This window comes from Herpailurus yagouaroundi, unplaced genomic scaffold, assembly GCF_014898765.1.
Source record: "Herpailurus yagouaroundi ecotype Mexico unplaced genomic scaffold, PumYag 182, whole genome shotgun sequence".
Lineage (NCBI taxonomy): Eukaryota > Metazoa > Chordata > Mammalia > Carnivora > Felidae > Herpailurus > Herpailurus yagouaroundi.
In genome coordinates, this window is record NW_024412413.1 from 42,612,412 (window position 1) to 42,625,185 (window position 12,774).

General features: G+C 41.3%; 1 protein-coding gene across 5 annotated transcripts in view; it reads left to right on the forward strand.

The window, feature by feature from the left end:
- Window positions 1-8,046: 8,046 nt before the first annotated feature.
- NAP1L1 (nucleosome assembly protein 1 like 1) overlaps window positions 8,047-12,774 on the forward strand; it is a 33,809-nt gene continuing 29,081 nt past the window's right edge. For 4 of the 5 annotated variants that reach the window (XM_040491373.1, XM_040491374.1, XM_040491377.1 and 1 more), the window contains exon 1: window positions 8,048-8,178. The gene's annotated coding sequence lies outside the window, so the exon portion shown is untranslated. Of the gene's footprint in view, window positions 8,179-12,774 lie in introns of all 5 variants that reach the window. The other variant, XM_040491375.1, reaches the window with a different exon arrangement.

The window sequence follows — 12,774 nt, forward strand, 5'->3', positions numbered from 1 at the left end:
GCCAATCCATAACCAAGGGGGAGAGAATTAATCTTCACCTCCTGGAGTGGGAAGTATCTACATGGATTCTTTGGAATTCTTCTGTAAGGAAGATTTGTCCCTTCTCCACTATTTACTTTTCATTCAATAGTTTCTGTATCATTATGGACTCATGGATGTTTATTTTATTCTTTGAGTTATAATCCAATACTATCATTAATTTGGTGCTGAATTGTTCCAGCTTGGGCCGTTGGGAACTCTTTCAGATTGACTCCTGTGTCCTTCTGATATGCCCCCATCACTTCTATTTTATGTTTATTCAAACTTATAATGGTGTAAGGATGTTCCAGACTTATCTTGTATTTTCCCTCCTTAGTCCTAGAATCAGCTATATCTCCTTCTCTTGGAAAAAATGGTATTTAGAAATCAAAATCTGGGTGATGGGCATGTTTATTGCTACTAGAATGCTTCTAGGCCCTCTAAATGGACAGAGCTAGGAAATACATGCATATATACTAAACCTATTATGCACACATCTTTTTGTCTGTCTATGCATGTATGTATGTATGTATCTGTCTATAAACATGAACTCATACTGATATCTCTGGCCCAGTCCACCACCAGAGGGTTCATATTAGCCTTCTGTACTTGCTTATTTATGATCTTTTTCTCTGATAATGACAGACCTAACTCCCATCATCTACGATTATTTACGTATTTGTTTGACCCTAATAAGTACAAGTTGAGTTGTGTCCTCCTAAAGTTTATATGTTGAAGTCCTAGCCCCCAGTACCTCATACTGGGAGGTAATCTTTATAGAGGTAAGAGAAGGCAAGGTAAAATGAGGTCATTAGGAAGAGCCCTAATCCAATATGACTGGCATCCTTATAAAAAAGGGGGAATTTGGTCCCAAACATATGCATAGAGGGAACACAATGTGGAGCTCCTGGTAGAAAAAGGCCATCTATGAGCCAAAGAGAAAGGCCTGGAACAGATCAGATCCTTCCCTCACGGCACTCAGAAGGGACCAACTCTGTCAAACCCTTGGTTTCAGACGTCTGGTCTCCAAAACTGTAAGACAGTAAAATTTCCGTTGCTTTGGCACCGGTTTTGTACTTGGTTACCGCACCCCTGGCGAATGAATGAATACAAACGCCTCATATACAGATAAATTAGTTTTGGAATTTCTACTAATTACCTCTCTAAGAAACAAATTCATCAAACAGAATACAGTGTTTATGTACAGCTGTTTTTGCCTTTATTTAGCCTGTTAGTCAAAATTCTGTTTTTTCAAAGTCAGCTCCTTTTTTACCTGTACTGTTAATGGTACTGTATTATGTATTTGTAATACAGTTAGTTTAGTCAGTCTGAATACCGTCCTAGGATCCCTCACCCTCAACATCTTGGTTGATCTTTAAAAATTTGAACCCAGTAAATAGATTTTGAGAAGTGTGTAAAGCCTGTAAGTATTCACGACTAAAAGAGTACCGAGCAGTTCCATTCCCGTAAAAAAAATCTCCTCCTGCGTAGCACCTTCGGAATCAATTCTTCACGCCTCCTCAACCCCCGGCAACCACTTATATGTTTTCTATCCCTGTAATGTCACCTCTCCCGTGTGTCATATAAATGGAATCATATCCTATATAACCTTTTAAATATGGCTTCTTTCACTTAGCAGAAATGTATTTGGGATTCATCCATGTTGTCGAGTAAATTACTAGCTTGTTCCTTCTTATTTCTGAGTAGTATTCCATTGTACGTTGTTTGTTTATTTGTTCATCTGTGGAAAATACCTTCATTGCTTCCAGTTTTTGGCAGTTAGGAATAAAGTTGCTATAAATATTCACCTCCATGTGTGTGCGTGCGTGCGTGTGTGTGTGTGTGTGTACGTAAGTTTTCAGTTCACTTGGGTAAATACCCAGGAGTGAAATTGCTGGATCAAATGGTAAGTGTGTATCCAACTTTATAAGGAACTTCCAACCTGTCTTCCAAGATGACTGTACCATTTCTTTTTAATGTTTATTTATTTTTGAGAGAGAGAGAGAGAGAGAACATGAGCAGGAGAGGAGCAGAGAGAAAGGGAGACACAGAATCCAAAGGTTCTGAGCTGTCAGCGCAGAGCCCAAAACGGGACTGGAACCCATGAGCTGTGAGATCATGACCTGAGCTGAATCTAGACATTTAACTGACTGACCCATGCTGGTACCCTTGCCTGTACCATTTTGTATGCATACCAGCAATGACCGAGAGTTTTTATTATTCCACATCTTTACTGGCATTTTGTACCATTTGTTTTAATTTGAGCAATTCTAAGAGGTGTGTAATAGTACCTAATTGTAGTTTTATTCTGCAAGCGCTACATTTCACAGATCTATCCCTGTTGCCATATTACATTTGACATTTTGCTGCCTAATACTCTATGATATGCATCCACCACATTTCACTAGTCTCCCAATAATAGACACCACCATTATCTCCAAACAATACCACAAATTTATTTTCTTTATTCATTATGATCTCAAAAATTTCAATATTTCCTATTTTTACTAACAAGTTGTTTTATAGATGAGGAAAAACAGTATCTCAACACCTAAACCATATCCAAAAATCTTCTTGCATAGACTAGATTCAAATTTTCTTACATGGACCCTATCATAAATGTAGAATTGATACAATTTTCTTCAAAAAAAGATCACTTAATAAAGTATTATGATTTCCAGTTTGATTTCAATGACTTTTTTCTTTCCTTTCTCCCTCCTTCACGTGCTTTCTTCTTTGCTTCTTTCCTTTCTTTCACTTCATTCTATCAAACAAATATTTATTGAAGGCCTTTGTCCTTCTAGTCATTATACACAAACAAGGACACTGCCCTATAGAAACTAATTAGTATAGTGTGTGTTGGGGCAGAAGGTAACATGGGAACATACATACAAAAAAGCTGTCTGAAAACAAACAAGAATGTGCAACCAGATCTGCCTTGGTGAGTTAGGGAAGGTTCCCCAAGATAAACACTTCGGCTTGATTTTGAAAGAAAAGTTGAAGAGAAGAGCAGAAGGTATAAAAACACTTGGCATGTTGAGGGTCTTGTGAGTAATTCAAAGTCATAATGTATGGGGTTCATGACAGTGAGTAGCGGGAGGTATGGCTAGAAAAATAGGATGGATTCAGATTAAGATGGGCTTTGTTGGCATTATTTTGTCATGTAGACATCAAAGAGCCATTGCAGGGTTTATGACAAAATAGATTAGATTGGACTTGTATATGGAACCATAACTTCGGCAATGTGAATCAGAGAAGAATGAGAGGTCAGTATTAGGGAGCCCAATTGCAAAGCTATTGCAAATAGTTAAGGTAAAAACTATTGAAGACCCACACAAAGGAATGGCCTATTTTCTGCCTATTTTGTCTATTTGTGAAGCAGGTGGGGGAAAAAAGTAAAATCTGGGAAGGTAGAACCATATTTGTCACGTAAATTAGGAAAAAAACTATCATCAAAGGGCAACATAAGAGATCCATGTTTGTGGTGACTGAGCTATTCTGTATCTTGCCAGTGATAATAGATACACATACTTACACACTGTAACATTGTATAGAGCTAAGGGCAGAAACACACACAAGTGGATCCAGGTGAAACTGGGGAAATCTGAGTAAGATTGTGAATTGTTGTTACCATTGTGGTAAACGGGATGAAATTTACATAAATCTTTCTGTGTTATTTTGTACAACTGCATGTGAATTTACAGTCATTTTTATACAATCTTCAATTAGAAATGATAGCAAAATATATTTTCAAATGAAAATTTATTCATCTTTTTTTGGAAGAAGATAGAAAAATTTAAGACAACTTGTCCAAAATTCTCCACTGGAATTTTGATCGATTTTATGTTGCATTTACAGAATAATTTGGGGGGAAAAATGAAAAAGAAAAACGACCCAGATTCAAAACTAAAATAAGTTATTTATATATATCTTGTGCAGTTTTTACATGCTAATTATTATTGGTGCCATTAGACACTTTACATACTGAAAAATTGGTGACAATAAATGTTCATTGAGTTAAAGTACAAGTTGTTGCTCTGGGGACTTACATATATTTCTCTATCTCATGTTAATGAAGAGGTTGATTTTGTTAGAATTATTATTATTATTTTTAAATATTTATTTTTGAGAGAGAGAGAGAGAGAGAGAAAGACAAAGCATGAGCAGGGGAGGTGCAGAAAGAGAGAGACACACAGAATCTGAAGCAGGCTCCAGGCTCTGAGCTGGCAGCACAGAGCCTGATGTGGGGCTTGAAATCATGGACCGTGAGATCATGACCTGAGCCAACGTTAGACGCTTAACTGACTGAGCCACCCAGATGCCCCTGATTTTATTAGAATTATTATTGCACTTTATAGGGTGTCTGGATGGCTTAGTCGGTTAAGCATCTGACTATTGATTTCAGCTCAGGTCATGATCTCACAGTTTGTGAGTTCTAGCCCTGCATCGGGCCCTGGATGCAGGGAGGTGCAGAGCCTATTTGGGATTCTCTGCCTCTGTCTCTGCCCTTCCTCTGCTTGTTCTCTCTCTCTCTCTCTCAAAAATAAATAAACTTAAAAAATAGAATTATTGGGGCGCCTGGGTGGCGCAGTCGGTTAAGCGTCCGACTTCAGCCAGGTCACGATCTCGCGGTCCGGGAGTTCGAGCCCCGCGTCAGGCTCTGGGCTGATGACTCAGAGCCTGGAGCCTGTTTCCGATTCTGTGTCTCCCTCTCTCTCTGCTCCTCCCCCGTTCATGCTCTGTCTCTCTCTGTCCCCAAAAAAATAAAAATAAACGTTGAAAAAAAATTAAAAAAAAAAAAGAATTATTAATGCATTTTACAGATGGAGAAGCCTAGGGGTCAGAGAGTGTAAATACTTTTGCAAGGTCACAGAATGTTGGGTTGAACCTATGCCTGTCCTTCAAGCCTGTGCACTTTTCCATTATTTAGGGGTTGAAATGCAGACATAAGCACATTTAAGAAATTATCTCTGTCATCGGTTTTTCAGGTTGATTTCTACAGTGTCTGTATCCAGTATTTTAAAATGTGGAGTATAGTACTTTTGTGGTAATTCGTGTGGATTATTTCAGTTCAGGAAAACATGTTTTAAGATTTGTGACAAGATAGCTTTTGATAAAATATTTCACAGAAATAGTGTCAGATATTATTAGAGGGAGCTTCAGGGGAGTTCTCTCAACCTTTAAATAAAATAAAAACAAAACAAAAGCTCAGTAAGAAGTTTATGATGGTTAACTTTTATTGAGTGTTAACTCTGTCAAATATCATGTTAAGCAACTTACATGTTGTTTAAACTTTCACAACAAAATCTAGATGAAAATTGGGCTATTTGACTCCAAAGCCACACTTCTTCTAAACCACTGGGCTACAATGATGTAAAAATCTACCAAATGAGAATAATGGGGGATAAAGCAAAAAGGAACTTTATTATTTTTTTAAATGTTTTTTTTATTTTTGACAGAGAGAGACAGAGCATGAGTGGGGGAGGGGCAGAGAGAGAGGGAGCACACAACCTGAAGCAAGCTCCAGGTTCTGAGCTGTCAGCACAGAGCCCGAAGCGGGGCTCGAACTCACAGACTGCAAGACCATGACCCAATCCAAGGTCAGATGCTCAACCAACTGAGCCACCCAGGCACCCCATAACAAGGAACTTTAAATGAAAGATTTAGCGTGGTTCAAGATCAGTGACCAGGGCCACCATTTATTGTAATTAAATTAGATGAGTTAAATGCATTACGTGTTTTGGGAGTCTAAGAGGAGTCAATGTGAAAAGTTCAACGGTATCTACAAGTCAGTCACCTTCTACCCCTTTGTCTCATTTTATTTTCTTCATAGCTCTTTAACTTACTTATATCAAAAATTATTTCATTTCTTGTCTGTTACTTGCCCTACCTCACTCGAACAGAAGTTCAGTAAAACCAGGAACCTTGTCTTTCTTCTGCAATGCTGTATTTCCAGTCTCAAGTTGTTTCTAACATGTTTGTTGAATGAATGTATAAATGATTGACCTTCTCTTGACTTAAATGGTAGAGTTTTAGATTTACAAACTAGGTTCAAAAGATCATGTTAAAAGGCATGCATTATTAGCAATATAATAGTGTTTCATTTCTTAGGCTAAGATACACTGGAAGAAGGGAAGGAAAAAGCTGGAGGAAGAGCTGGAGGAGGTGGCTGGAGAAAAGGGGAAAGAATATAAAGTGGGGTGAGAAGTGAAGCATCAGAAATTAGGAGCCTTAGACCAGTGACAGAAATTGGTGGGGCTTCCTGGAGCAGGATGGAAAACCAGCTAACTTCTCAATTTGCTCTCAGAAGTTCTACCACCACAAAGATTTAAGGAACGGAGGTGAAAGTTATCTAGTTCATTTTCAATAAGCTAATTACCTTGCATCGTGCATAGCTTCGATTGGAATGCAATGCTCTTGAGGCTTCCATTGAAATTAGAGCCAAGTATATGTACATATTGGGCCCTGGTCTACCTAGTTTATGTACTGTGGATTCTTCATGAGGAGTCATTACTGATATTATTATAATATTTGTTAACCTTACATCATTGTTGAATAGGATCTTTATGAAGAAAGAAGATCGAGAAAAAACAAAAAGGATCGCATATGAAGAACCAAAATGAAAGGGTAAACCGAGGCATGTGTAGCACAGAGTGAGAAAGGCAAGTAATTTTAATGAGGCTGGGGATGCCAAGAAGAAAAACTGTACCCTCTAAAATAGAATAGACACAGTTACTAAACGTAAACGTTACAATAGATGACTCCAGGCAGTTTGAAATGTAAAGGAATGAAGCATTTAGAGGTTCCCAAACTTTTTGATCTCATGACCCCTTTATAGGCTAAAACCTGGGGACCCCAAATAACTATTCTGTGCATCCTAGATACTGATATTTATCATATCAGAAATTAAGAAACTTTGAAAGTATTCATTATTTCATCTAAAAACAATAAACCAGTTAAATATTAACATGAAAGAACATTTTATATATAAAGTAACTACGTTACAAAACAAAAAAATGGAGGGGCATTGTTTTCGTTTTTTTGCAAACCTCCTTAATGTCTGATTTAACTGCAGGTGACTGGATTTTATTATCTGCTTCCTTTTTCAATGTTTCCATGTCACATGTCATGTACTTTCTGGAAAACTCCACTGGACACTTATGAGAGAATGAGAACGCAAAAGGAAAATAACGTTTTCGATTATGGAAATGCTTTTGACTTCCCCCCTCGAAAGGGTCTGGGGAGCACACTCTTGAGAACCACTGGTTTAAGAGTTAACGTTAGTCAATCCAGCACCAATTGAAAAACAGCCATGATGTTTCACAGGCCTGAGGATTTACATCAAATTTACTTTTTTCAGCAAGATGAAACAACAGTGTCCTCATTATAAAGCATACGGACACGGACAGTAAACAAATAATGCCATTTTCATCCGTCCCAAGAACGAGCTACCTAACGCGCCGCACGTTAGGGAAAAGGATGGAGGGGTAGGGATGAGGAGGCAGCCTCGGAAGCCACTGAGACCCGCCGACTTGGGAGAAGCAAAACGGGCAGAAGACGCCGCCAAGGGGGTCAGGAGGAAAGAACTCTTGTTCTTAGAGGGGAAAAAAAAAAAAAAAAAGAGAGAGAGCGGGGAGAGAAAATGGTTGCCGGGGACCGGGGAGGTGCGAGAATCAGGCCGGGCCAGGGGCGGGCGGGCGGCAGCTGGCCCTGCAACGGGCCGAGGAAAGCGAGGTGCTCCAGGGGCTAGCGTGCGGGTCACGGCCCTTCCCAGCAGCCGAAGGCGTTGCGGGTTCTTTCCCAGCGCGGCGGGGAGAAAAGAGAGGGCGCGGCGCGCGGCAGGGGGCGGAGGCGGGCAGCCGGGGACCCCGAGCGAGCCGCGGAGGGTGCGGAGGTCTTCGGGGAAGAAGGACAGCTCTGTTGCTAGGCAACCCGTCCTGGGCCCGCCTCCCGCCCGAGTTGCTAAGAGACGGCGAGGCCTGGGGGGGGCGGCGGAGCGGGCCCTACGTGCTGACGCTAATTGTATATGAGCGCGAGCGGCGGGCTCTCGGGTCTTTTTTAGCGCCATCTGCTCGCGGCGCCGCCTCCTGCTCCTCCCGCCGCCGCCCTGAGTCACTGCCTGCGCAGCTCCGGCCGCCTGGCTCCCCGTGCTAACCACCGGTAACGGATGGGGGCCTGAAAGGGAAAGGGGGGGCGCAGAAGTGGTCCGGCGGCCTGCGCGGAGGGGAGGGACGCGGAGCCGACAGCGGGGGGCCGCTGGCCTCTGGGGCCTCCCGGGTCGTCCCGTGAGGCCGGAGCCCGAGCGGTCCGCAGAGTTTGGTAGCCCGTAGCCCGCGGGGCCCTCCGGAGCGGCCGGCGCTACGCTCGGGGGCGGCCGGGGAGGCGCGGGGGTCGGTGCGGCCTGGGAAGCCCGAGGGCCGTGCTGGGCTGCGCCGCGGCCCCCTTAGCCCCACCGGCTTCTCCGCGCGGACGGGAGCGAGGCCGCGGTCTCGCTCAGGCGCTCTGAGCGGCGGCCGTGCCGCTGGGGGCCGGGCGACGGCCGGCGTGCCGGCCGGGTTCGAGTGCTGAGCCCACCGCCTCCTCGACTCCCCCGCTTCCTCAAAAATAATCCCCGGAGGGAGGCCGCTGGGGGATGGAAAGAACGGCGGAGGCTGCGAATTCCGATGGGAGGGAGGGGATGTGAAGGGACGAGGCCCGGAGGGGGCGGGGAGGCTGCGAGGCTGCTGGGCTCTCCGCCCACTGGAGGCGGTGACTGTGCTGGGAGGGGAAACCCCGGGCGGCTTCCCTCGACACGTGGCCGCCGCCTGGGCTCGATTGGAGACCCCCGGGTGGCTTGTCCTTAACTTTCCGGAGAGCTGTCGGGAGGTGGTGGGATGTGGGAACTAATAGTGAGTAAATAAGTCCGGCAGCCCTTGGCTTTCAAACTTCTACCTGCTGATCTTTGGTCTTTATCTTTTTATTGGTGTGGTAGGTGATGGATGATGAAGTAGGGCCTCCACTGCTAGGATCTTAAAGAATTAACGCACGTAGAGGGTTCATGGTAGCTGTTATTATCAAAAATTTTGTGTGTGTGTACCTCCAGTACACTTAGAATTTGGATGGGTGTCTTGACCACGGTTTCATATTAGGGGAGAATTTATCCTAATTAATCTAATCCTGTAAACGGTTCTAAGATGGAAATAAACGATTTGGCCTGCACTCTTCTTAATTCTGTTAGGACTTCTTTTGCATTCTTACAAACTAGTTCCTTTATTGAAGTTCCCAAAATAGGTTACTTACCTAGCTGTGTTGTTTTTAAGGTATATGGGGAGGTGGAGGAAGTATGGGGTGGAAAGGAGGCATTAATGTAAACTTAAATGGGCCAAGTTAGTAGCTTGCTGTCTTGTCTAAGCCTCAACTTCCCATAAATGGAGGCAGTGAAAGGAGGCGGGGAATGCGGTCTGTCTGGGAGGTCTAGGCTTTCAGAGCACATAAAGAATGAATCCGGCTCAAGAAGCCCCTAGTTTAGATCCTCACTGCCTGATAAATGATTAGTAACTAGTTCTGTAACGACTGCACTTTAAAAGCTCGTAACACTTTGCCTGGTTTCAGAAGAGCTACAAAACAAAATTTGCTGTTTTTTGAAAATAGTTAGCATCAAAATACCTTTTAAGACTAATATTTAAGTCCTGTTCTCTTGTCAGGTTACATTAACACTCTTGTACTTATTTTACTTAGGAAGTAGTAACATTGTACCTTTGGATAAGGGGGGAAACCTTACCTATAGAGTAACTTGTTTCAAACTATTGGGAGGTAAATAAGCTTTCCAGTTACCATCTGGGACTAAGTCTCATGCTTGTTTGAAGTTGTTCAAATTCATAAAATAACAATTTTTTAAAAATTAAGAGTTCAAATTAATGGTCAAAATTAAAATGGGCAATTTACTTCTAGTACGACTGGTCCTTTGGAGGATAGATGGAACTAAACATTTGTTATGAAAGCTTGACTTTATGGATTATCATATCAGGTCAACATTGTGTTAATTTGATAAATGTAATTTTAAATTCCTATCAGTTTGAAAAATGTGTAATTTTATCTGTTGCAAAATACTTATTTTTGATATTGGACTTATTGACAATATTAAGCTAATGCTAAATGTGGCACATGACTGTTCTTGTTCTCTAGAGATTAAAAAAACAACTCAAACCCAACACTTGTCCAGAATTAATTTAATCCAAAATGCTATTGCTCATTATTGTGTCCAGGTAACTGATTGGATTCTCAACTCCCCAGATTACATTAAAAACAGCCCTTTGGGGGGCACCTGGGTGGCTCAGTCGGTTAATTGTCTGACTTTGGCTCAGGTCTCATGATCTCGTGGTTCATGAGTTCAAGCCCTGCGTTGGGCTCTGTACTGACAGCTCAGAGCCTGCAGCCTGCTTCGGATTCTGTGTCTCCATCTCTCTGCGCCTCCCCTGCTCGCACGCTGTCTCCCCCCCCCCCAACCCCTCAAAAATAAACATTAAAAAAATGTAAAAAACAGATCTTTTGTAGGAAAAGGGGCTAAAAGAGGCAAAATCTATTTGACTTTAAGGTATGAAGAAGTCAAAATGAACTAAGACTTTGCTCATTTTTTGGTTATAAATTTGAAATGTTAATGAAAATAAGATTAGGATGAATCCTGATCAGTTTTGAAAACTGATGATCAGTCTATTCAGATTCTCAAGTCTGATCAAAGCTGTAATTGTTTTTATTTGATTCCTAGAGTAAATATTTTAGCATCTATGTGGACATAATATCTTAACACATGAGAAAAAGAGTCATAGATATACAATGTTGAATTGTGATGAAGGCTACAAAGAAAAAGTGGGGGACGGTATTTATAACATTCTTTTTATGGAAGACCTGTTTAATAGTAATATTAAGCGCCATTTCATACCAATTTCATCTGAATAAGAAGTTCTCCTTGTTGGGCAGAGTAGGGGTTAGAAGGTGAACGTTGTTGCTTTTGCCCATCCTTGTAAGTTATTTAGTACATTGATATGAGACCACTAGATCACATTATTGCACTTGCCATAGAAAGTGGTCCCTGTACTTTTGGTTACCAACACTGCACTTTTACTGCTACACACTTTGATACATTTTTACTTGTTCAGAAATTTTGTACATTTTGACTTTTATTGGGGAAGGGGGCTGTAATTTTGAAGAGCTTATTAATTACATTTAATTACCTATTACGTTTAATTTTCTAAGGTAAAGAGGGTACAGAAGAACACAACAGGGATAAATAACGTAACAGCACAAATTACTCTGTGTATTATTAACTAATTTAATGATCCTAGAGGTAGGTAGTATCAACATTTTAATGTGGAAACTGAAGTACAGAGCAGTCAAAGATCTTATCCAAGGTTACATAACCGAGCAGTGATGACTTATGAGGCTTTTGTATTGGTTTTTAAAGTGGGTTCCCTTGATTTAAACTGTGAGCTATATATCAGCTTGGAATTCATAAAGCACACTTGCTGAAGTTCCACTCTGCTCCAGTAGAAAAGCTACAGTATTTATGGTCATGGAGTCATCCAACATGAAATTTGTTTTCATATAGTAAAGTGATGGCTCCTAAGCTTTTTGTCTGCCGTGCGTGTGTGTGTGTGTGTGTGTGTGTGTGTGTGTGTGTATTTCCCCCCACCATGTAAATAAATTGGTTTCATTAATGCTGGGTGAATTTTTAGCAAGTTTTTAGTCCAGCCCAGGTATGTTTCTCTGCTGTTGGATCAGATGATACTCTAGATAATGAGCTCCCTTGGACAGAAGGTATGCGGTGTTCTCAAATAGAAGTCCTTTTTGCTTGGGTCTCAAAGACAAGTCCGTTCTAAGTCGGCTGTTGACCTCCCGGAATTGAAAAACTGAGCCTAAAGAATATGGTACTCAAACTATAAGATTGTGTTGGAGTCAAATAAAGTTATTGAGCCTCTGGACCACTAAAAATAGTATTAATAGGACAACAGTGTCTTAAATATAGATTTGTTTAAAGTGTATTTGGAGGGAGATGTGAGGTCTCAGGTAAAGGGAAATCTTATCTTTGGGATATTACCAGTTCCCTTCAACTCTTGCTTTCAGACATTTGTAATCTTTAGTGATTGGCTGTTTCCACATGAAGTAGTCATTTTCTGTAAAGGAATAACAACTAGTATATTACTGTATAATCTATGTAACGTAGGCTTTGATAGAGCAGGCACTTTGGTTTTTGGAATAGTGGACTGGGCACGGGTTTCGGGAGTCACATTTGTTGCTGAGCAAGTTGCTTAGTATTCTACCTGCAGGTAAAGGGAAGCCTGTAATAATCCCTTACAGAGTAGGCTTCATAAAGGTTAGCTCTCTTACTGAAAGTAAAGAGGACTTAATTCAGAATCCAGTTTTCTGGAATGGTGAGAAGTTATTTGATAACACGTCTCTGGACGTCTAGCTACTACAAGACCACAAAATAATCAGTGGTCTAATTCACTCACTTGTTTTCTCTCTTTGTTCAGTGGAAGATTTTCTTTGTGTACAAGTTCTCAGGTTAAGATTTGCCTTCAGTCACGATATCATGAGCTATGTCTTTCAATTGAGATCTTCCAAATACTACATATATTGGGTAGTGAATTCATTCAATCTTTTGTTAGAGTGACCTTTTCATTTCTAGTAATGCTATTCCTTGAAGTTTATTTTTCTTGATGTTAATGCAGTGATACCAGCTTCCTTTTGGTTAGGATTATATTTTACTTGGCAACTCTA